Raw genomic sequence first — 22,093 nt, forward strand, 5'->3', positions numbered from 1 at the left:
ACCGATTGGGCTCGGTCGGGTTCGGTCAGGCCTCACGATGCTAAAAGCCTGCACCGTGACCGCTGTTTAAGTATTCGGGTCGGGCCTGGTCTGGCTAGGTCGAGCTTCAGACTATAATCAGGTAACATAATCAGGCCTTAAACGATGCAAAACCGGGCTATGGGCCAGTTTAAGTATAAACAGGCTTTAAACAGTGCAACCCATTAAAACTGAATATTTTAATTTTACAAAGTGGTGTACCATCTTGCCACCTCTTTTCTGCCTTTTCCCATTAAAATTGAATATTCCAATTGTTCGAACATGGCCGATTCATAAGAAATAGGCTAAAATAGTGCAACTCGTGTTGACCCATGTCTCATGATATAAATTTAAGCTAAACAAATATCATAAAAATATACCCAATACATTAGCCCAGCCCAACAGAAAGTTAATGCCATAAAATATACCCAATACATTAGGCCCAGCCCAACAGAAAGTTAATGTCATAAATAAATTTGGGTCAAAAAATCAAACAGGGCCCAAGCCCATAGCAAAGTTTTCAAGTTAAAGGGTCGTGCTAGTTCAGGTTGTAATCGGTCGGGCTAGGTCGGGCGTAAAATCGGTCGGTCTGATTGGGCGCCTGACGGGCTAGGACCCTACACCGGGACTGCCCAGTTAGTAAACATGTCGGGCTCAAGCCCGACAGCCCAACACATTTAGTAAACAGACCAGGCTGAGCCGGGCTTTAGTCAGGCGGGCTTGGTTGGTTCTATCAGGCTGGGCCTGGACTGACACCCCTAATACTGGATATGTAAGGGAATCAGAAATTTTATGGAGAAAAGTTCTCTATAGAGTAGTGTGGGCTCTGCGCCCAGACACAGTAGCAAAATGACCACTCCACCCCATGAATGGGGGTAATAATTGCCCTGTTGATGTCTTTGCATGCTCTTCCATTAGCCCCCATGCACGCAAAGGTCACGCTCCTCCACAAGAACTCTTACCTAAATTTTAAAGAGTATTTAAGTATTAAAAGAATAGGAAAAAGATCTCTATTTGGTGGTATTTCCTATGCCCTCTCACAGGCATCGTGAGATGACGCCTCTGCCCCCTGGGTAGATATCCAGGCGTGCTCACCCATTGGCCCAGATGCTTGTGTAGAGACCATGCAACCAAATAGAGATCTCTTGCCTAGAAAGAATACAGGGTATCAACAATTACAGGGAAACAAAAAAAGAGGATAGGAAAGATTAAGAGATGAATGATATGGAGAAAGTTCTCTATGGGGAAGCGTACCACCAACGGCTAGACACAGTGGTGGGCAAAATGACCACCCGCCCCCTATGAAGGGTGGAGATTCCATCCCCTCAAATGCTTTTGGGCACACTCTCATTGGCCCCCGTACGCATGCAGGGCCAAATGATATTTAAATAAAGGGTAAATATCCTCCCCCTCCCCTCTAAGTATCCATAATATCAAACCCCTCCCCCAAGTTTTGAATAATGATAATGCCCTCCCCTACTTTTGAAAAATTCTATCAACCGTACCCTAAGTAGCTAACGGTGTTAAAATAGTAGTTCAAAAGACAATATTACCCTTTAATTGGAGTTAAAAAAGGTAGAAGGCTTTCCCCCTTGCAACAGGGGAATCGAGAGAAAGAAGAAGGCGCATTGACGACCTGCAATCATCCTCTGCCATTGACGACCTGCTAGCATCGAATGCCTACAACATATGTGGACCTATGCAAAATCTTCAGTGGTTTTATGGATATCGATGGCTATTATTAATTGAGTGGGATCCTAATGCAGAGATTGCGGAATTGGCGGTGGAAAAACAACAAAACCAGTCTCGGTTCAAATCCATAGCATTCCACTGAAATTTCTTCCGTAGAGTGTGGTGTAGAAAGTTGCAGAACATGCAAACTTCTCAGCTGAGTTTCTCGAGCTTGATTCCGTAAAGGATTACCACCACCTCGTCTTCCACTAAAGGACTCTCTCACTATCTCTATGACGACCTTGCAATCTCACCATGTCTTCTCGATAAAATGGACCCTGCAATATTACCCTGTCCTCAGTAAAATGGATAGAATTGAGATGCAGTCCCCTTTCTCCCCTATACCTTTTTCTCTGGTGGCTTGTGTATACGCTGAATTTTGTCACCCCCCAGCAATGACGACAATCAGACGCAAATGACTGGAAATGTCCCTAAAAGCCAATCCTTCAACACCGCATAGCCCAAAAGCATCCTCGTTCGCCCTGTAAGGCGTATATCGTACGCACGGTAGCTCCGCAGACAAGACACAGCCCCACCAAGTAGCACCAAAGTCTGTGCGGCCCCGCATGCCCTGTGCACAAGGCAGCTCCACGATCGCGGCCCTACACGCTCTACGAGGCCCCGCAAGGTAGCGCCATGCCGCAAGGCAGCGCCACGCACTGTGTAGCCCCACAGGGCAGCTCCCCTAAGCGCCGCATGAAGCCTCGTGGCCCTGCCAAGCAGCCTTGTCTCCCAGCGTCATGGCCTATGCGGCCCTGCCAGGTAGCCCCGCAGGCACCCAGATTCCATCTTTTCCCTTTTTTTCCCACTTTCTGCTGCCCCGCACATCTATCGCAGCGCCGCCGAACCTAATTTTGCCTATAAATAGCCCCCCTCACCTCCTCATTTGCATATTCCAAGTTTGTGGGAGAGGGGACACCACCAAATCTTCAATTTTCCAGTCTTTCCTAGTTTCTTTTTTTCGGGTCCCTTCCCAACCCGATTTCGAGCCTTCGGGCCTTGTTTCCTTGTCCGAACCCCGGGTTATCCGAATCCATCTTCTTCAACCACTTTTCGTCCTAGTCCTGGGAATCTCCCATGGTCTAGCCACTCTGCCCAGTATTCGAGCATATGGTTTTCGAAACCTTGCAACATCGTTATTCTACCCGAGATCCTAGGATCCAACACCAGTAAGCCGTTACTCTATTCGACAAAGGACAAAGCCAGTCTTTTGCCTCCACCTGAGCTGGGGGACACCATCCGTCTTGCATAATTACATTTGTTTAAAGCATACAGATATACATTTCTTTCGTTAACTTTTAATTCCAGCACAATATAGTCTTTTTAAGCATTCTCGTGTAGTGTACAGTAGTTAGTTGAAATTAGCTTAATTTTATTTAAGCAGTTTGTGCATCATTATTTAGCCAAACATGTGAGTATATGACATTCATAAAGGGAGATTATTCGAAAACAAGCATCTAGTAGAAATACCTTGGCTTCATTTTTGTCGGTTTGATGCCGATCACCTCGGCCAGGTTTGATCAGCTTTAATGCCTAGCTATCGAGCTCAGCTTAGATGTTTGTCTGATGCCCCCCGGTCTGGGTTGAGTTCGGAGGAACCGGACTTGTGGCCACGTCTTTGGTTGTGAGCCTTATAGCTCCTTCATTTCTAGTGTCATGGTAGGTTTCCTTCACGATGTTGTTTCATTTCACATAGACGGCGCCAATCTATTGTGCTAAAATCTGACCTAATGATGAGGTCTTGCAAAATGGTAAAGTACACTAAAGAGACCCGCAATGGACTTTGAGGGAGACTCTTCGATGCCTAAGTCAGACCCGAGCAACATATAATCATTTGTAGAGGGAGTATGAAGACTGAAGAGAGCGTTTTTGAGTCATCTGGATATTGTCCAACCCCTTACCTTAAGCTTTGTCTTCATATTTATAAGAGAGGCAGTAGAGGAGTTCATTTCTTTGTAATGGGTCATCCTCTCAATAATAGATGTGTGATCAGAGAGTTTTGAATCCGTTGACGGTTGAGAGTTTGAGTGGTCTTCTACCACACGTCGATCGTCTACTGGAGGGGTGTTTTTTATGTACATGGGTGTTTTTTTATGTACATCACTACTATTATCTAAAAATAAACAAGTTATTAATGATGAAATGAAACCATGAAATAACCCTCACAGGTGAAATTGTAGCTGTTATATGCCTAATGCGGCTCGATCTAGTGTATGGGCACTAGATTTGGGCAGCCCAATACAGAATAGGTTAAAGGTAGGGGTGCAAGTTTGGCCCTGTCGGCCCGAACCCACCCTGGCCCGCCCTGAGCCCGAACAGGGTCTGGGCTGAGATATTTGGCCCTGAGGGCGGGTCAGGGCTGGAAATTTGTGGCCCTGAGTTAGGGTCTGGTCGGGTTAGGGTTGAGGCCTCGAGCTAAGCTTGACCCGGCCTGGCCCGACCCTGATTTAAGTTATACTATAAAATATATATTGATATAATTTATATATTATAAACTTTAAATTTCACCCACATTTGTTTATATAATATATTATATATGAAGACAAATATAATTTATTATATTATTATTTTATGTAAAATTAATAATGTTCTTCCCAGCCCATTCCAGCCCATGCATTTCTTTCCCCCTCCCCATGATCAGGGCCAATCAGGGTCGGCCCGGCCCGACCCTGAGGGCGGGTCAAGGCTGGAATTTTGTGGCCCTGAGTCAGGGTCGGGTCAGGCCTGGGCCCAGCTAAGGGAACTTAGGGTTGGGCTAAGGTTCTATAAAGCCCGGCCCAACCCGACCCTATTGCAGCCCTAGTTAAAGGGCTTGATTTAACAAGTTCTAAAAGCTCTGGAGCTTTTGGCATCATGGGTTCAACTCACGGAAAAGTATACCTAGGAGAAGGGCTACCTAGAGTAGAGTGAAAGCCATCAAGAAAGGGCTATCTGCCGTTAGGCGAAAACCTTGAGCAAACCTCTAGGTTGTCTTTTCCTAGTGAGGATGCTTGATCAAGTCATTGTCTGATGGCTCTGGTCTCAACCTCTTGTGTTGATCCTAAGAATCTATAATCCATATAAGCAAAGGAAGTGTATCAATTTTTGACAATTATAAAAGTCCATCCTGCTTCGTTTAGTCTTTGCATTGAAGCTCCCACCAATTATGATAATTGGATGATCGATCCTTGGGGCTCTTTTTGATTGCAAGGGAAATTGAAGGGAAGAAAAGTGAAAATTTCAAACCTAATAAATACAAAGGGAAGAGAAGTGAAAATATATGCAACAGGGTTCTAGGCATTGAAGGGAAGGGAAGTGAAAATTTCAACCCTAGAATAAGTTGTTAAGAATTCAGTTCCTAACCCCAAAGGCCTCATTGCCCAAATTCTCTTAAGATTTCATATGAGAAAATATATGCCATAGGGTTCTACGCATTGTTTGCATAGTCCACATTCATCCTGCAATGCTATAAGCTAGATTTGATATTAATTGTTTTGATGGAATAATGTCAATTTCTAGTTTTCAAAGAGAGTTAAAATTTTGGGTGACTTTTGAACTTTTTTTTTATGAGAAAACCAAAAACTAAAATTAAAACTTGAAAGAAAGGAAGTTCTGTACAGTGAAGATGGAAGGGGGTAGTGTATAATGGTACGTGACGCAAGATTTGGCTAAAGTTCTTAGGGGATTAACCCATTTGCAGTTCGTACGAACAAACTTAAAAGTACTAAAATTATCCGTTACTTCTGCTAGTTGAAAAAAAAGCCGAATTAGGTTCCTAGTAATGTTCAGCTGTGTAGTAGCAAAAAGTAAGTCCTGTAACTTTGCACTGGTAAACCAAAATTCGCTGATCTGAAAGTTGTTGTGACATGCATGTTTCCACCCCTGCAGGAGTCCTGTTAGTTCAGCCTCCATAGTGTTCTCTGAGTCCAAAAATTCTGCAGATATTAAAACACTGTGCCCATCTATCGAAAAGCAATGTGCTCATCCAGTTAATCCTACAGTGGGTTCAAAAAGACCTGCGCAGCATAAGACAGGGAATTGTAACATTGGGTTAGAGATATGAGGGAGTTTAAATTCCAGTGGTGTGTCATTGTGGACTGTGCAGGTGGAGTTGTTTGCCCCAGGGGGAGTGATATTGAGTGCAGTAAGCCATTTATTTGTGAGTTGAATAACAAGAAAAGGGTCCGCACATGCAAGACCAAGAGAGACTTTGTTCCTTGCAAACTAAATATAATAGCAAGTGATAGCAATAACAGAAAAAAACCAAATAGCAGTAGGTTTGTCCAAGGCTTTTGAATTGAGAAGAGAAGCACAAAGGTGTGCTAAAGAGGAGCTGCTGAGATGCTCAGTTCTCAACCCAAGGTGTCCACAAGCCCAAATGTGCTTAGCCCATTCACAAGATAGAAAAAGATGCCAGTGGGATTCATCACAATCCCCACAGAAAAGACAAGTAGGGGTGATCGACATCCATTTAGTGAGAGAGGCCTTGACAGGTAAACCTGCATTTAAAACACGCCAAAAGAACATTTTAAATTTCAGATGGATTTTAATTTTTTAGAAAAATCGCCACCATTTGGAAAGAGGGGGCCTATGATGCAAAGGATGTTGCAGGGATATTTTAGTGGAGAACTTCCCTATTTGAGAAAGAGTGCAATGCCAAAAATCCTCTTCTTGAGATAAAAGGACATTATTTATAATGTGCTGCAAAGGGTGAGGATAAGAATTAAATAAAGGAGATCCAGCTTTCCCAATCAAACCTGTGATGTAATCACTTATAGTCAAATTCGGGTTGCAAGCCTGAGTGTTAGGCAAGCGGAATTCATGGGGGTTGGGGATCCATGGATCATACCAACATAGTGTGGTCTTCCCATTTCCAATTTTCCTCTGCACACAATTTCGAAGGATGGGAAGTATCGCAGCTATGTTGTTCCAAACCCAAGATCCCCTTTTTTTGGTTGTTTTAGGATTAAAAATAGAAGTATGGGGGAAATATTTTGCTTTGAGAACTTTCGCCCAAAGAGAGGGGTTCAGTGATCAGTCGCCACCCTAATTTGATGATTAAGGCTTTATTATGGATGATGGATTGGCGAAGACCCAAACCCCCATGGGTAATGGGGGAGCAGATTTTTCCCCAGCTTATCAGGTAGGGTCCTTTGTGTGAAACCGATCTGTTATTCCAAAAGTTGAGGGAAACAGAATCCAGAGCTGTACAAGTTTTCAAGGGAAAAAGGAAGCAGAACATTAAAAAAGAGGGAGTGGATGCGAGGACAGATTGGACCAGGATTCGACGGCCAACATAAGATAGACAGTTTGTTTTCCAAGCGGTGAGCTTATTTTTTACTCTTTGGACAATGTAGGCCAGGTCCTAGACCTTGGATCTATGGTGGAATAACTTTGTGCCAAGGTACAGGGTGTCATGGTGCATTTCTTTCATTTTAAGAACTGAGCAAATGTGTTTTTTGGTTTGGACTGGGGTGTTTTTGCTCAAATATATTTCACTCTTGGAAAAATTGATTTCCTATCCTGTGAGATCAGAGAATAAATCCAAAGCAGATTTGATGGAGAGTACATCTTCTTCCAGGGATCGGCAGAAGATAAAGGTATTGTCTGCAAAAAGGAGATGAGAGATCTCCGGGGCCGTGGGGGCAATTTTGACTCCTTTGAAAGAGCCAATCTCTCTAAACGCATCTAGAATCCAAGAGAGTACTTCCATGGTTAAAAAGAGGTAAGGGCTAAGAGGGCAGTCCTATCTAAGTCCCCTAGAGGGTTTAAGGTGACCAAATGGGCTACCATTGATTTTAAAAGAAAAAGAAGAAGTGGTTATTAGAATGTGAATTAAGTGATTCCATTTTTTGGGCAAGCCAAAAAACTGGAGGACCTTATCAATTAAAAGTCACTCAACTAGATCATAGGCTTTGGACATATCCAGTTTGATAGCAAGGAACCCACCCTTACCCTTTTTATGATTTAGAAAGTGGAAAATTTCTTGTGCAAGGGTAATATTGTCAACGATCTATCTTCCAGGAATGAAAGCGGCCTGGGTGGGAGAGATGAGACTGGGGAGAAAGGGTTTGAGTCTGTTTGCCAGAATTTTGGCAATAATTTTATAAGACACATTACAAAGGCTGATGGGGCTTAAGGTACATATGGGCCTAATGGAAATTGAGGAGTATAAAATTGAGGTACCGTGTGACAACGTGTTGTTTCTATTGTTTCTGTGTAATAATGTTCCCAGCACACAAATGGCACAGAAAAAGCGTTTGATAAACTTGTTTTGTTTCAGGTGTTTCTGTTACCATAAATTAAAATTTATAATAGTTTATGCCAAAAAAAAAAAAAATGACAACTTTTTTTTGTAATGACAACTTTTTCTTGTTAGTACCACTTTGTGGACATTACAAGCTCAACTTAGGAGAAAACACAGGAGAAAGGAGACCTGTAGAAGCAATCGATGCTCATCGTCTTCACTGCAGAAGCAATCAATGCTCTGAGATCCAGGTACCCTCTCTCTGTTTCGCTCTCTCTCGCTATCCCTCTCTCGCTATCTGATATGGTATGGTCTAATCTTCTTCAATGGAAGACCATACCAGGTGCGAAATATGGAAATCCTCCTGATTTAGGGTTCAACGGTGACTGGAAGCCAATATTGGCTCAAAACCTCCAATTTCCCTTTCGTTGTTCTCTTATCGTTGAACCCTGGAGTTCAAAAATCTCACAAAATCTAATTTTGAACCCATTTTCCCCTTCATTTTTTTGTATTGATGTTGTGTTTTTTGGGTGATTTTACTGACTCTCTCTCTGTGTGTGTGTCTGTGTGTGTGTGTGTGTGTGTGTGTGTGTGTGTGAATCTTGACCCTTTGCAGTTGCATTTGAGCAGGACAAACAAAGAAACTCACCGCCTTGATCAGGTATACACCATATTTTCGATGCTCTGTTATGCTGATTCTTTGGTCTCTGTTATTCGATTTCGATTTGATGAGCACCTTGAAATTGGAAGGAGATGACCAACTCATCTCAAACTCTCTCCAAGAGGTAAACCAATTACTGGAGAGAAGGGCAATGAATAAGATTAGAATGTTATGACACTCTGTTTTTTTTTTAGAATCCACAAGCGAATCCACCGTGTTCAACACTCTGTTTTTTTTTGTTCCATCAGTCAGCATGTTATGGTTTCCTATTTTTTTTTTCACTAGCTTTTAAGTTTTAATTACAAATGTCTTATCTGGGTAACTTAGATGGGCATAATTAATGAACAATCTCAGGATCCAATAAATTATTTTCGACAGGAAAAGCAGGTAATGTCTTCTTAATTGCATATCCATTCAATATCTATCACTGCCAATAATGAAACACTAAAAGAAAAAGGCAAACAAAAGTTAGAACAAAAAAAAACCCACTTAATAATAGAAGAAATGGTAAAGAAGAGGAGAAAAATAAGAGAAGTGGAGAAGTGCTAACAAAGGTGACAAATCAATCTCTACAACTTGACCATCTTTGAACTTTTCCAGTGACTCTGAGCTGGCACAACCAAAAATGAAGAATTAGAGGCTTTTTTCTTATGCAGCAGCTGACATAGATACCTTATATATTGTCTTTAGGGTCTTTTTCACTAAAAGTCCCTGTTTAGTGGCAATGTCATATTTTTAGGGTGTTATCATTAATTGCCACTACAATAGATTTCTAGGGGTGTGTATTCTGTAAAGGATTCATTGAGGAACTATGGCTCACAATTTTCCAGTAAACTGGAATTACTAGATCTTATTCTGTCACTGAGGCTTGGAATAACTTAATCCTACTTCTTTGGTTGTGGAGAAGAAAAGATTGTACGCACTTATATTTTGCAAAAAGTCTGGCTATGGTTATGGCAGAAGTTGTTTCTTACCTCCTTGCTTCAACCTAATTTAATTTACTTTTGTCTCTTGATTTCTAGTGCTGGAGCTTGTGGTAAGAAATTTACAGGTAGAATATTCTCATATGATGGTAGTGCTTCGAATTTATGTCATGTTCTTTTATTACATTAATTTATTTTATCAGAAGTGATATCTGTTCATTTCAGAGCTGTAGTTAGCTTACTTGATGAAAACTGTGTTCTTCTCAATGTCATTACTCTTTAAACAACCTAGTGCAAAGTGTGATTGTTCTTCATTTAATGCAGTGATGAATTTTGGTTTTTCAACTTAGTTGCTCAGAAATTCTTTTCTTTTGTCTCATTGGTCTTGCAGTAGCTTAATTTTCCAAGTTTTCTTTGTTCACATCCACTTTTTTTGTGGGAAATGTTGTCTATACTGAATTTTAATAGTCATTACCCACCTCAAAGTATTTTGTATAAGGTTTAGAGATGGAGCTAGAATCCAATACCTCAAGTGTATAATTATGCAGAGCTATGGACTATCAAACCCATTTTCTGAGTGAGATTCCAATGCACAGGTATACACTCATGACATGCCTTGTATGCTTGTTTTTGTAATGATGTAGAGGTTCACAGCTTTTTCTATCAAGGCTAGAAGAATTCTGTCTAGGAATTATGGGTCTAATATTCATGTGTTTCACTCAGTCCTTGGACTTTAGTATTTAACAATTAATATGGATGCATTTACACATAAGTAAAGAGTTAATCCAGCCTACAAGGAACTCTCTCTAATTCCTCAACCTATCTCTCCCCCACTAAAAAAATAAAATTATCTCTTCTCTTCTTTCAAGCAATCAAACCAAAGGTTAAAAACACTCAAAGGTCCAATAGGAGACTAGAGGAGCCAATAACAAACCCAAATTTTGGACAGATAAGGTGCTTGACAAGGTTAGATTAGCTGAGGTCTGGATGGTGTTCTTGTTGCTCATTAGTGACTTGTTACCTAATGAAGAAACAAATGATTTTGATCTTCCTCTTCAATAATTTTTTTCTTGTTTTGTTACATGATCTCTTATGTTGTTCAATACATGTAAGAATATTAGGAAGGGTTGTTGCAAGGCCCCCATTGGGTATTATCATTGAAGCATGGTTTGTGGCATGGTCTCATGGTTACTTGTAAATTTCAAACTTTATTTGTTGGGTCTTTAGCTCAAATTGGTAGAGCACTTGGAACATGAGGATGTCTCAAGCATGTTTCAAGGGGATGGTGATTCGAATCCACCAGGATCCTTTTTATTCAACTGTTCATAGAAGACAATCATGAGCATCATACAATGTTTGTTTCTCCGTGGTTTTTTTCTTTCTTTCTTTCTGTCTTTTTTTGTTGATAGTTTGAATGAATTTTGTTCTTCTCTGGTTTTGAAGATGCAAAAATGAATGAGACATTTCCTATTTGTATTCTTTAAAATTTGTGTACGTCTAATCGATCCATAAACTTTTGTAATTTATTGTGTTAATAGCATTTCTGTAATTTATAGTAACCTATTAGTGCATCTCTATCTCTTTTTTTTAATATACATTTAATATGGATTTTTAATAATTTCTAATGTCCTAACATCATTGACTTTACATGGATTATAATATTAATGGCATTTCTGTAATTTATAGTAAACATTTCAAAACTGTTGCAGAAACAGGTTTTATCAAACACCGTTACATTACAAAAGTGTTATGGATACGTTCCTGTAACAGGTTTATCAAACACCATATTGCAACCCAGAAATGTTATTCTACAAACAAAAACACCAAAATACGTTTTTTTATGAGAAACGGAACAGAAACATGCGTAACGTTATCAAACGATGCCTGAATATACTACAAGATAAGAAACAGCCAAGCGGAAAAGAAATACTCAAGTCTAAACAACTCCAATTATCTCCACAAAAACGATAAAAATTCCTCCTTAAATCACTAAGAAGCATAGTTGTCACGGCGTCACGGCGATCCAAGTCGGTGGAGGGGTGTCACGTCGATATATCGATATGTCGCCTGCCATGGCGAGCATGTCGACCATGTTTTATTTTTTATTTTCTCTATTTTTAATGTCATTTAGTATGCTATAATATATGTTCTATAACATAAAAAATCAACATGAAAGTGTACTACTAATATACTATGGTTTAATTCATGAAAGTGTAATATCCATTACTCCGTTAGTTGAGTGAAAGAGACTACAAAAGTAACAAAACAAAAATAACAATTAAACTGGTTTTTAGCAGATTAACATTAAGCTGAACTAGGATGGAATACACAAAATCAAACTATCAAAGTACTGGTTTTTAGTAGATTAACATTAAGTTGAAGGGCAAAAAAAAACTGAAATTATGGACTAATGGAGTTGAATATGTGCTGCTGTTGTGTGTGGCTGTGTGCAGGACAAGAAGAAGAAAAAAATAAAACACCTTCTCTGTCTATGTGGAAGCCTACAACTGCAAGGCAAGAAGCAGAAACAAAAAACCGAGAGGTTGTGTGCAAGCCTGCAAGGCTGCAAGTGCAAGGCAACAAGAAGAAAAAAGGGAAAAAAAAAAAAGACTGAGAGGTCTGCAACTGTAAGCAAGCCTGCAACTATAAGGCAAGAAGAAGAAAAAAGAAAGAAAAAAAACAGAGAGTACTATGGCTGTAACTGGAATAAATCCCTTCCCCCCCCCCCCTCTGTCTCTCGACTATCTCCATGTCTCTATGACTGTACAAGCAGTTTCCAAGAAGAAAAAAAAAGAGAAAAAAAAAAAAACCGAGAGGCCCCCCTCTGTCTCTCGACTATCTCCCTGTCTCTGTGACTGCACAAGCAGTTACGAAGAAGAAAAAAAAAAAAAAAAAAAAACCGAGAGGACTACTAACTGAAATAAATCCCCCCCCTTTCTGTCTCTCGACTCTCTCCCTGTCTCTGTGTGTGTAACTGCGTATGTGTGCCTGTGCAAGGCAAGAAGAAAAAATAAATAAAAAACGATACTACTAGTACTAGCTGTAATCACTAATCATTACTGGAGGCTGGGAGGAGAAGAACTGAAGAAGAAGAGGACTGCCTGGGAGGAGAAAGAAGAACCAAATTAAAAAAAATAATAAAAAATTACTTGGCTGGAGTCCTGGAGGTTGTCGGAGGTGTTCGCAACTTCAAATTTCAAAGGAGTGAAGAATTCTCTTTGCCGAGAGTTGCGGGAAACCAGGAACTAAAGCCAAAGTTGTTGCTTGTCGGAATCTCAATCCTCTATCTCACGAACTGTTCCTCTGTCTCAACTCTCAAACTTTCTATGGCTTTTGTGATTTCTATTTCTCCCCAATTAGGGTAATATGTTTGATGTTTTTAATTTTTATGTTAATGTGTATTGCAGGTGTATATTTTCAAGTTACACCTCCAATAGACATTAACGAAAAAGCATCTAAGCTATTAAATGGTTTAAAAAAAAAAATTTAACTTTTATACATTCAAATGTACAAATATCAACCAATATGCCCAAATATCGTGGTATGGTGTCCATGACGACGCCATGGAAGCCATATCGGACCATATTTTTACATTAAGCATGGTGTAGCTCGATATGTGACTTTCCCCAGCGTCAGGACGCCATGGCAGGGCCATGGCGACACCATGACAACTATGCTAAGAAGTCATAAAATGAAGGGAAAATCTTCTTGTAACTTGGGCTCTCTTTGGCATAATTTCTATTTCAAAATTTCATTTTTTTTTTCTTGAAATAGATAAACAAATAGGTTTTTGGTTAAAAAATTGAGATTGTTTGTTTGCAACACAGTTCATAAAATTTCATGAATAAAAAATTCATTTGAAAACTCTAATTTTTTAAAATAGATTTCATTTCTATTCTTCTTCTTGAACCAAACCAAGCATCCAAATCTCTCACGCATTCTATCAATCTGTGTAGTAGTTGGGTACCTGAGGGCCACTAGGAATAGAAACTGTACTCGTTTGAACTGGAAGTAAAGATGTGGCAAAGGAAACCCCTTTCTGTAGTCCTCAAGCTTTGGCAACTTTTTCCAAGGAGATGGGCAATCTCAAGTCCCATTGAACTCACTTAAATTCATCTTTGGGGAACTCAACAAACTCAAAAGTTTGAGATTGCAAAGAGGGGTTGGGGCGGGACTACATTGAGGGGGCATGGGATGCGAAAGCTGAGAGAGGGTTGGGGCGTGTTGTATCACAAAGTTCAGGAGTTGGAAGTTCTGCATTGTACATTGTATCAACACGATGTTGTAGAATCCCAAATAGATCCTATTGAACTAAGTTCAGCCTCAATCAGGGCTTGTATATATGTTCAAGATTCTCCAAGATACATATAGAGCCAGAAGCCATAAATAAGAATTGACAAATCGTGATAAACTCTCTGTAAATTCAAGATCAAACCTCGACACATAAGCAAGTTCTTGTTACCCCCCTCCATTTAGATCCATTAGCATGCATATAATCATTTAAGTTACACCTGCAAACACTTCCAAGTTCCGTTAAAAAAATTAGGCATTCTCTTCATTCAATGGACTGTGTAGCCTGACCTACACCTAATTTTCTTCCCTCCGAAGGTTGGGCATTCTCTTTATGCAATGAATCCTGACCTACAGGATCAAATTGGGCAGGGATTTTTAAAACCCAAGCCCAACCTGAGACCCCTTAGCTGACTTGGGACCTGAAAAGTCCAACCCTGACCCGTTCTAGGAACCAAGCTAGGCTGACTCTAAATGGCCTTGATCATAAGAAAGGGATAGGGAGATGCAGTGGTTGACTGAGCCAGGGAGAATATTATCAATTTTATATGAAATAACACTATAATAAAATATATAATATTATTTATCATCTTCATATATAATATATAATATATAATATATTATCTAACAAAATGAATCCGACGTTTAAGCTTTATAAAATATATGTTATATCAATATAACTTAAAAACAGGGCTAGGCCAGGCTTGGCCCGAAGCCTCAATCCTACATTCCTACTCCAGCCCGACCCTGACTCAAGGCCAGAATTTTTCAGCCCCTGACCAGAGAGAAGGTATCTCGGCACAGACCCTGTTCAAGCTAAGGGCAGGTTCGGGCCGACAGGACCAACTTGCACCACTCGGGCTACATCAAATGTTATTCCCCAATTATTTAACAAATAGTCAAATACCAAGGTATGAACTTCAAACCCAATAAATCAAACCCATAGTGTCCTTTGCAAGTTGCACCTTTTAAGACAACAAATTTAAAAAAGTTTCAGTACATCAAAAATGAGGTACAATATCCATCACCCCAAAGCACCCAAGATAAAACCTCTACATTGACAATGACCCAACTCGGTCAAAATGACACTTGAGATTAACTTATTTCCCATCCTCTCCAATTCTTTAAAGCTCGGCAGTGCTCAGTAGAGATGCCAACATGTGGCAGCTCGAACATCCAACGATCCAAACTCATTGACTATGTTGAATTCAAACCATTGGATGTCTGAGCTATCATGTGTCAACATCTCCACCTAACACTACCGAGCTGTAGGAATTAGAGAGGATAATAATCCTTCCAAACAACCCCCCCCCAAAAAAAAAAATCCTAAACTTAGTGTACGCCATAGCACCCAAGATAAAATCTCTACATTGACATTGACCCAACTTAGTCAAAATGGCACTTGAGATTAACTTATTTTCCATCCTCTCCAATTCCTTAAAACTCGGCAGTATGGCTGTGCTAAGTGGAGATGCCGACATGTGGCAACTTAGACATCCAACGATCTAAGCTCATTGACTATGTTGAATTCAAACCGTTGGATGTCTAAGCTGCCATGTGTCAGCATCTCCACCTAACACTGCCGAGCTGTAGGAATTGGAAAAAGGGTAATAATCCTTTCTTCCCCCCCCCCCCCCCCAACAAAAAAAAAATCCCTAAACTTAGTGCACGCAGATACCTGAACAATGGCTATTTAAATTAAAGAAGAAAGAACACCATACATTACGAACATAGCAGATAACATGGTAACGGAACCACCGTATGAAAGTTCAAACTCATTTAATGAATATTTATATTTCAAACAAAAAATGGAAGCACATGGTCACCTGAATAATGAGATAGTGATCAGTTGGAAAAATAAACCTATTAGCCGTTCTATTTACAGATAACAAAAGAGGAATTTGAAAATTAAACTAATAAAGACAACCCCCAACTACCTTTTCCCCCTCCCCCTCCCCCTTTTTCTTCTGAAACTATCAAGATACACCCTTAGCTTAACAAGACATCTAGGACAATGCATACACTAAAATCTAAAGGATACCAACTAGTGCTACACTAAAAGTTCATACTAACAGAGATCAGCAATACATGACTTGGATTTTAAATAAATAAATAAATGAAGGGGGAAGTAGGAAGTGGGAAGTGGAAACTAATACTTCGAGTGTGTCACATACTCGTAACAGGATTAAGACATTCTAATCAGCTTTTCAATTAGCACTTCTCATTCGAGCTTAGAAGTGATCCGGTTTGTAGAAAAGATGAGACTAGTCAGTAACAAGAATAAGCATCTTAAATTCTATTTGAGACATTATTGGATTGTCAGTAGACTTAAGAACCTGAAGGGAAGTACATGTCATTACAAGAATGAAGGGATGCTGAAGAGCTATTTGACTAGAGCATAATTCTTCCAAGTCACCGATGCGCTTGGCTTGATAAGAAAGGTGGAATTTGGTCAACAACCAGACCAAGTACTGTCAATTCTTGTAGAAACATTACTGAAATGTCAGTAGAGCAAAGTAGAGAACCAGAGAACTACCACTCTTGAAAAATGCCACAACAAGAACAAAGGCATGCTAAATATCTTAATTACAAGTTCAAAGTGTGACTGGTTTAGTCAAAAGAAATAGGAAAAAGTCAGGAACCACACCAAGCCGCTAATTCTAGTTCAGATATTACAGAATTGCCAACTGAAAGAAATCAAGAAATATGAGGGGAAAGAAACAAAGAACATGATAATAAAAATTAAGCAAAACAGCTGAAGAAAACTACACATAGAAGCACAAATAAAAAGGAAGAGAAAGAGCAGATCTTGATCCAGAAGAAAAGTTACAGATCTAGATCCAGAAATCTTTCTTTAAGGCAACGTAATAGTAGAGTAGGTTTTAGGTAAACCAGGTAAGAGTTTTTATGATAAAATCTTCAAGAATAAATTATTCCAGCAGAAATACAGACATCAAATTAAGATTGAGAGGCCTGAGAGCCATAAAATTCCACTAACCAAATCCAAAGGGATTTCTTCCTAAACCAGCTCAAGAGACAAGTTCATAAGCAGAACAGCAAAAGGACGGAACCCAATATTTATCGGATGGTTTCTAATTTCAGTTTTGGCAATAACATGGTTTTTCAGGGCCCAAACTAATCTGCATACCTCAACACATCAGGAGAATACCAAGAAAACAGATAAAACCAACCACATTGCTCTGTACATCATCGATAGACGATCCTATTCACAAAAGCTGAAGGCAAGGGTTGAAAGACAAGAAAAATAAAGCAAACATATATATCATGAGTACTTGAGTAGCAATGAACCAAGTTAAGGTCATTAAAGAGTATATTACTGGAGTGAACATCTTAAAGAGCACAGCACCACACTGGAAATAAGATGGAGTCTACGCTTGTCCAAGATAAGGCATGATTAAAAACCAAACAGGAAAGAAAGATCCTATTTAAGTTCTAAGATATTTTGAGACAAGGGAAAAGATTGAGCAACTTAAGACAGAAGCCTAGCTCCCAATGAAAAGCCGAGTGTGAATCCGCCAATAAATCTCAAGTAGGCTCTGTTATGGAGGTAATAGGAGTTCCAGTAGGAGAATCCTACGAACATTAATTCCTCTGGAGCAACACCTAAAAGAAACATGAAGAGGAATCCTCTGGGGAAGAAATCTCTGAATATAAATTAAATTCATCTTCAAATACCACCAAGATCCAGAAATCTCATGTGGCCATTATGAAGGCCTGAATCAAGTTCTCAGCCGAACGCTTCTGATCAGGCGTGCCAGCTATCTGGGCAATTCGGTCACCACGCGATGTCTTTGAGTCAAGGATCTCTATAATTGCTCCTGAGATCTGGCAAACAGACAGTAAAACATGAGTAAGGGGTGCAAAGAAAATAATAATCAGACCAAGATAATCTTATGACATAAAAATGGATCCTCCTAGAGGAGTCAATCAACTAAAATTAACATATCAAGGCAATGGAAGCATTAAAGACCATAAAAATTGAAGTAATATTCACAAAGGTTAGAGGTTAGTGAATTCTATAAAGTTCAGCAATGTTTAACCCTTATCATATGTCAAACAATGGATGGGTCCATGTTGTAAAGGACATCCCACCAATCTTACTGGTCAAATTCCACAATGAGTATAATATATGGCTTCTAAGTGCATAAAAAAGGGAGTACACAGTGCACAAGGATCCCACCACTACGGGGACTGGGGAGGGTCAAATGTACGCAGCCTACCGCCACTTCACAGTGTTTCCCGACTTCAAAGAGCCTGAAATTTGTAAGGGATTCCTCCTACCATACATAGCGGTTTCCTATTTTTGTGATTGTTATAGAAGTTATAAAGGGGAGGGGCCATAAACTTCACCTACAACTTGAGTACTGAAAATTTTGGTTTTTGCCTCTATGGTAAGGTGGTGAAGCCATTCCCACAGACCTTGGTCGTGATTCCAAGGTCATATCTCCCTATCCATTCCCTTCTTCTCTTAGTCTTACCTTTCTTCTACTATCTTTTTTTTTCTTTCTATCCAAATCAGTTTTCCTGTTATACCTTTCCTGTGCATGTTAAACTTTTAAGAGTCATTTGCTGTTAATTTATCTAATTTTCTTTTCAGTAACTAATTCTGTTTTATGGAAGTTCTATTTTCTGGCCACTGCCATATCTCCAGACCCACGTGTTGAATCTTGGCCAAAATTTGAAGGAAAATTCCTTTCCTCTATAGTGTTACTTGACCAGGTTTTCAAGGCCAACAGATTGATCCATCTCAAGTTAATAAATATATCATTATTCTAGTCTTAAGTCTGTGTCCTGCGATCATATCCTGTGGGTTGTGCCTGAGCCAACTCTCAGGGAAATCATTAATGGGCCTAAAATATGGGTAGGAAGTAAGAATACATGATCTATTAGTTAGTTAAGTTTGGGATCTTCTAGATTCTTTCTACAATGAGCCTAAAATATGTGCTCACTATTTTTTCCTTATAGTCAGGGGTGTAAATGAATAGCCGAAATCCGTTTCCGTATCCGTGTCCGTATCCGTTTAGCACTATCCGAATCCGTCCGAAAGCTAAACGGATGCGGATATGGATATAGCACTATCCGAGCCGAATCCGATCCGTTTACAGCCCTACTTATAGATTGTCAAGTATTTAGATTGAATTGGTGTCATTCTATTGGCTGGACAATGTAATGGGTCAGATTGGATCTATCGTTATCGTGCGTAGCTAACTATTCCTTTCATGACTCCTCTTCCATTCTGAAACCTGGCCAAGGATGTCTGGCTATTCAATACATAATGAAAACACCTCCCCCAACTCTCCAACTCGCAGTTCGTTGATTGGTAATATCATTGAGACATCAAATTGTACATTCATTCTTTGGCAGGAATTGACTGGAGAACTGGAACAGCTAGCAAGGACCGAAAGAGCCTGCTGTTGTTGACAAAGAAGTGCATGCTTCTATAGCATTAGATAGTGGTTTGAGAAGCTATAAATACATGTAAGACCTTCAGGTCATCACAATAATTTGAATAAATAAAGATGTTCAGTTTCTGAATTTTGTGTTGTTGATTCAGTACTACCTGTGGATTCAATGATGTATACTTGGTGGATTCAGCATGTAAGTAGTTCTTTCCAAATGACGGATAAAGTGGATTCCTTAGTGGAAGAGAGGGTTCTCTTCTAGTCTTTGATGTTAATGGGGGAGGGGAAAGGAGAAAAGAAAAGCTAGGAAGAAAATCAGAATTGCAGGGGGGAAAGAGAAGAAACCGTGAGAAGAAGCAGTAAAAGAAGAGGAGGGGGGATCAGAGTTGCAGGGAGAAAAGAGAAGGAGGGTGCACATGCACACAGCCAGAAACTCAATTCATTCTTTGGTTATTCAATTCTGTTTCACCCTTCTCAAATTACAGTCTTTTAAAATAAATAAAAAAATTGCACAAAATAACTCCCTAACAACTACTTCTACAGCAATAACTGTCCTCTAATAACTAATTCTACAGCAATAACTGAAATAAAAACTAAATACAGGGCTAGTAGGGCTTGGGCCTGAGATGGTATCCCTTGGAGTATCTAATTGGGCCTGGGCTAGGGCTGGTAGGAGCAGCCCCCAAATGTCCTGCATCAGATGTATTCCTAACCTGAGGTTTAGGTGGATTTCTCACCTATTATCCTTCTATATTCTATCTTTCAATCAAGTTACAGGTCAAAATCTGAATGCTTCTACTGCATTTATACTGATTCTACTAAAAATTTCCGTTAAGTTCTACTTATAGTTTCAGATTACATGCTGCTGGTTCTGACAACAGTTTACTTCAGTCGCTTCAAATTTGCTCCTCTTAGCATATCATTTTGAATCTCCAAATTAATCTGGTCGATTCATAGTTCTGTTCATGCATTTGACAATTCCTTGTCACAGTAGGATTCTTCAATAACTTTCTATTCTTATTGGATTCTGTTGCAACTTTAAACGACCATTCTTCCACGGCCTGATTTTTGGACCAATCTGAATTTTCAATACTGAGTTACAGAATTTCTCCTTTAACTGTTGTAATTGTGACCCTGTTCTGTATTTATTCCTGGTTGGGATTAGTCTTCATTAGACAGACATGAAAATCGTTGTATTTTTCTTTTCCACTAGGACAATGACCAAACCAATTCCCTTAGGGCCCGTTGTTTGCCAGATAAAAAAGGGTGGAAACTTGTGAGGGTGGGTCCCACATGTTGTGGGTTGGGTTGACAAGGAGAAGAAAGGAAATAATGGAATATGCATTTTGTAGTGGGATGGGATTTAGTGGGAGAGAGGGGAAATGGACATGGGGTGGGATTCCATGAGAAGAAAGGAAATAGGAAGAGAGAGAGAGACTCAAAAGTAACTTTTCTATGAATAGTGCCTAAGTCCTTGGTAGGACTTCGAAAGTGAATGGGATGGGAAAAAGATGGGTGTCACCTCACCAAACAAGAATAAACGCATTTAATGAGCTTGTCTGGAAGTTTCCCACTCCATGTAACCAAAAACACACATCCTTGGTATTTTGTGGGGAAATAGTACACTTTTCCCACCCCATTTTGCCTATCCCACTTTTATCCGGCAAGCAAATGGGCCCTTAAGTAATCAATCAACCAAACAAAGTGAGTGAAATAATTTCTTTTGGGAGAGCATCTTCATTGTTCGCAATAGAACAAATTAGAAAACATATAATTAATCAACCAAAAACACACAGAGAGAGAGAGAGAGAGAATGTCCACTCCAGAAAGAATGAAAGAAATCCCACCTTCCGGATGTTAGCAATGTTTGCCCCACCTTTGCCCAACACTTTACCTACTGCATTTGCAGGTATCACCATGTCTTGGGTTGAAGGGGGCGGCATTCTGCAACAAGGATTGTGTCAGTACATGATGAAACAAACTTTGCAAAAACGAGGTAAGGACTCTTAACTAACGAGAAAGAGCCAAGAAGATTCGGAGACGACCTCTCTTGAAAAATCAAAAGTAGCAAAAGTAGGGGTGTCAAAATATAGCTCGAACTAGTGAAACCGAATTGAACCGACTGAAATCGAGTCGAACCGAAACTGATATGAGCTTATAGAACCATATTTCGGATTGGGATTTTGTGGCACCGAAACCAAACCGGATCGAAACCAATATAACCCGATCAGAAACTGTACCAACCTGAAATTCATTTATAAAAAAAAGACATTTTTTAATACATTTGGATATATTTACATGGCAAACCAAAACCAAACTGATAAAAGAAACTGATATGAAACCGAATCCAAACTTAAACCGGTACACCCTTAATGGATCATGTTTTGGATTCACGCATTCCCACATTGAAATCGGTGAAATCGAACTGAAGCTGGTCCAAACTGACCAATTGATGCCCCTAAGCGAAAGTAGAAAGACTGAAGGCTGGTCATCACTTATATAGGAGCATGAAAGGCTCAAGTTCTCTTAAACGGATGGTCCAAAATCTCGCGACTTCACAATTCTCGAGGTGACCCTTCCAATCTTCAAGGTGAATTGAAGAAGAAGAGAAAATGAGACAGGTGGACGACCTATTACTCCATCGGGTCTATTCGGATCTAGAGTAGTAGAGGGGCATCTCATATGCATAAAAATAGCCCACTGTTGGATGATTAGTATGTGGCATGAGACCCAGTCTAAGTGGAATATTAAGGTGAAAGTTGTTGTAACCCACTAAGGCTCGTGTTCTCTCACCACTTGATCGGCATAGTGATAGCTAAAC

General features: G+C 39.7%; 1 long non-coding RNA gene across 1 annotated transcript; it reads right to left on the bottom strand.

Moving 5' to 3' along the window:
- Positions 1-17,098: 17,098 nt before the first annotated feature.
- On the bottom strand, positions 17,099-21,278 carry LOC122640996. The gene is made up of 2 exons (XR_006329794.1): positions 21,120-21,278; positions 17,099-17,695 (listed from the first exon to the last, which is right to left on the bottom strand). It is a non-coding gene; the product is annotated as an uncharacterized LOC122640996 (long non-coding RNA).
- Between the last annotated feature and the right edge of the window lie 815 nt (positions 21,279-22,093).

This window comes from Telopea speciosissima, chromosome 9 (assembly GCF_018873765.1).
Source record: "Telopea speciosissima isolate NSW1024214 ecotype Mountain lineage chromosome 9, Tspe_v1, whole genome shotgun sequence".
Classification (NCBI taxonomy): Eukaryota; Viridiplantae; Streptophyta; class Magnoliopsida; order Proteales; family Proteaceae; genus Telopea; species Telopea speciosissima.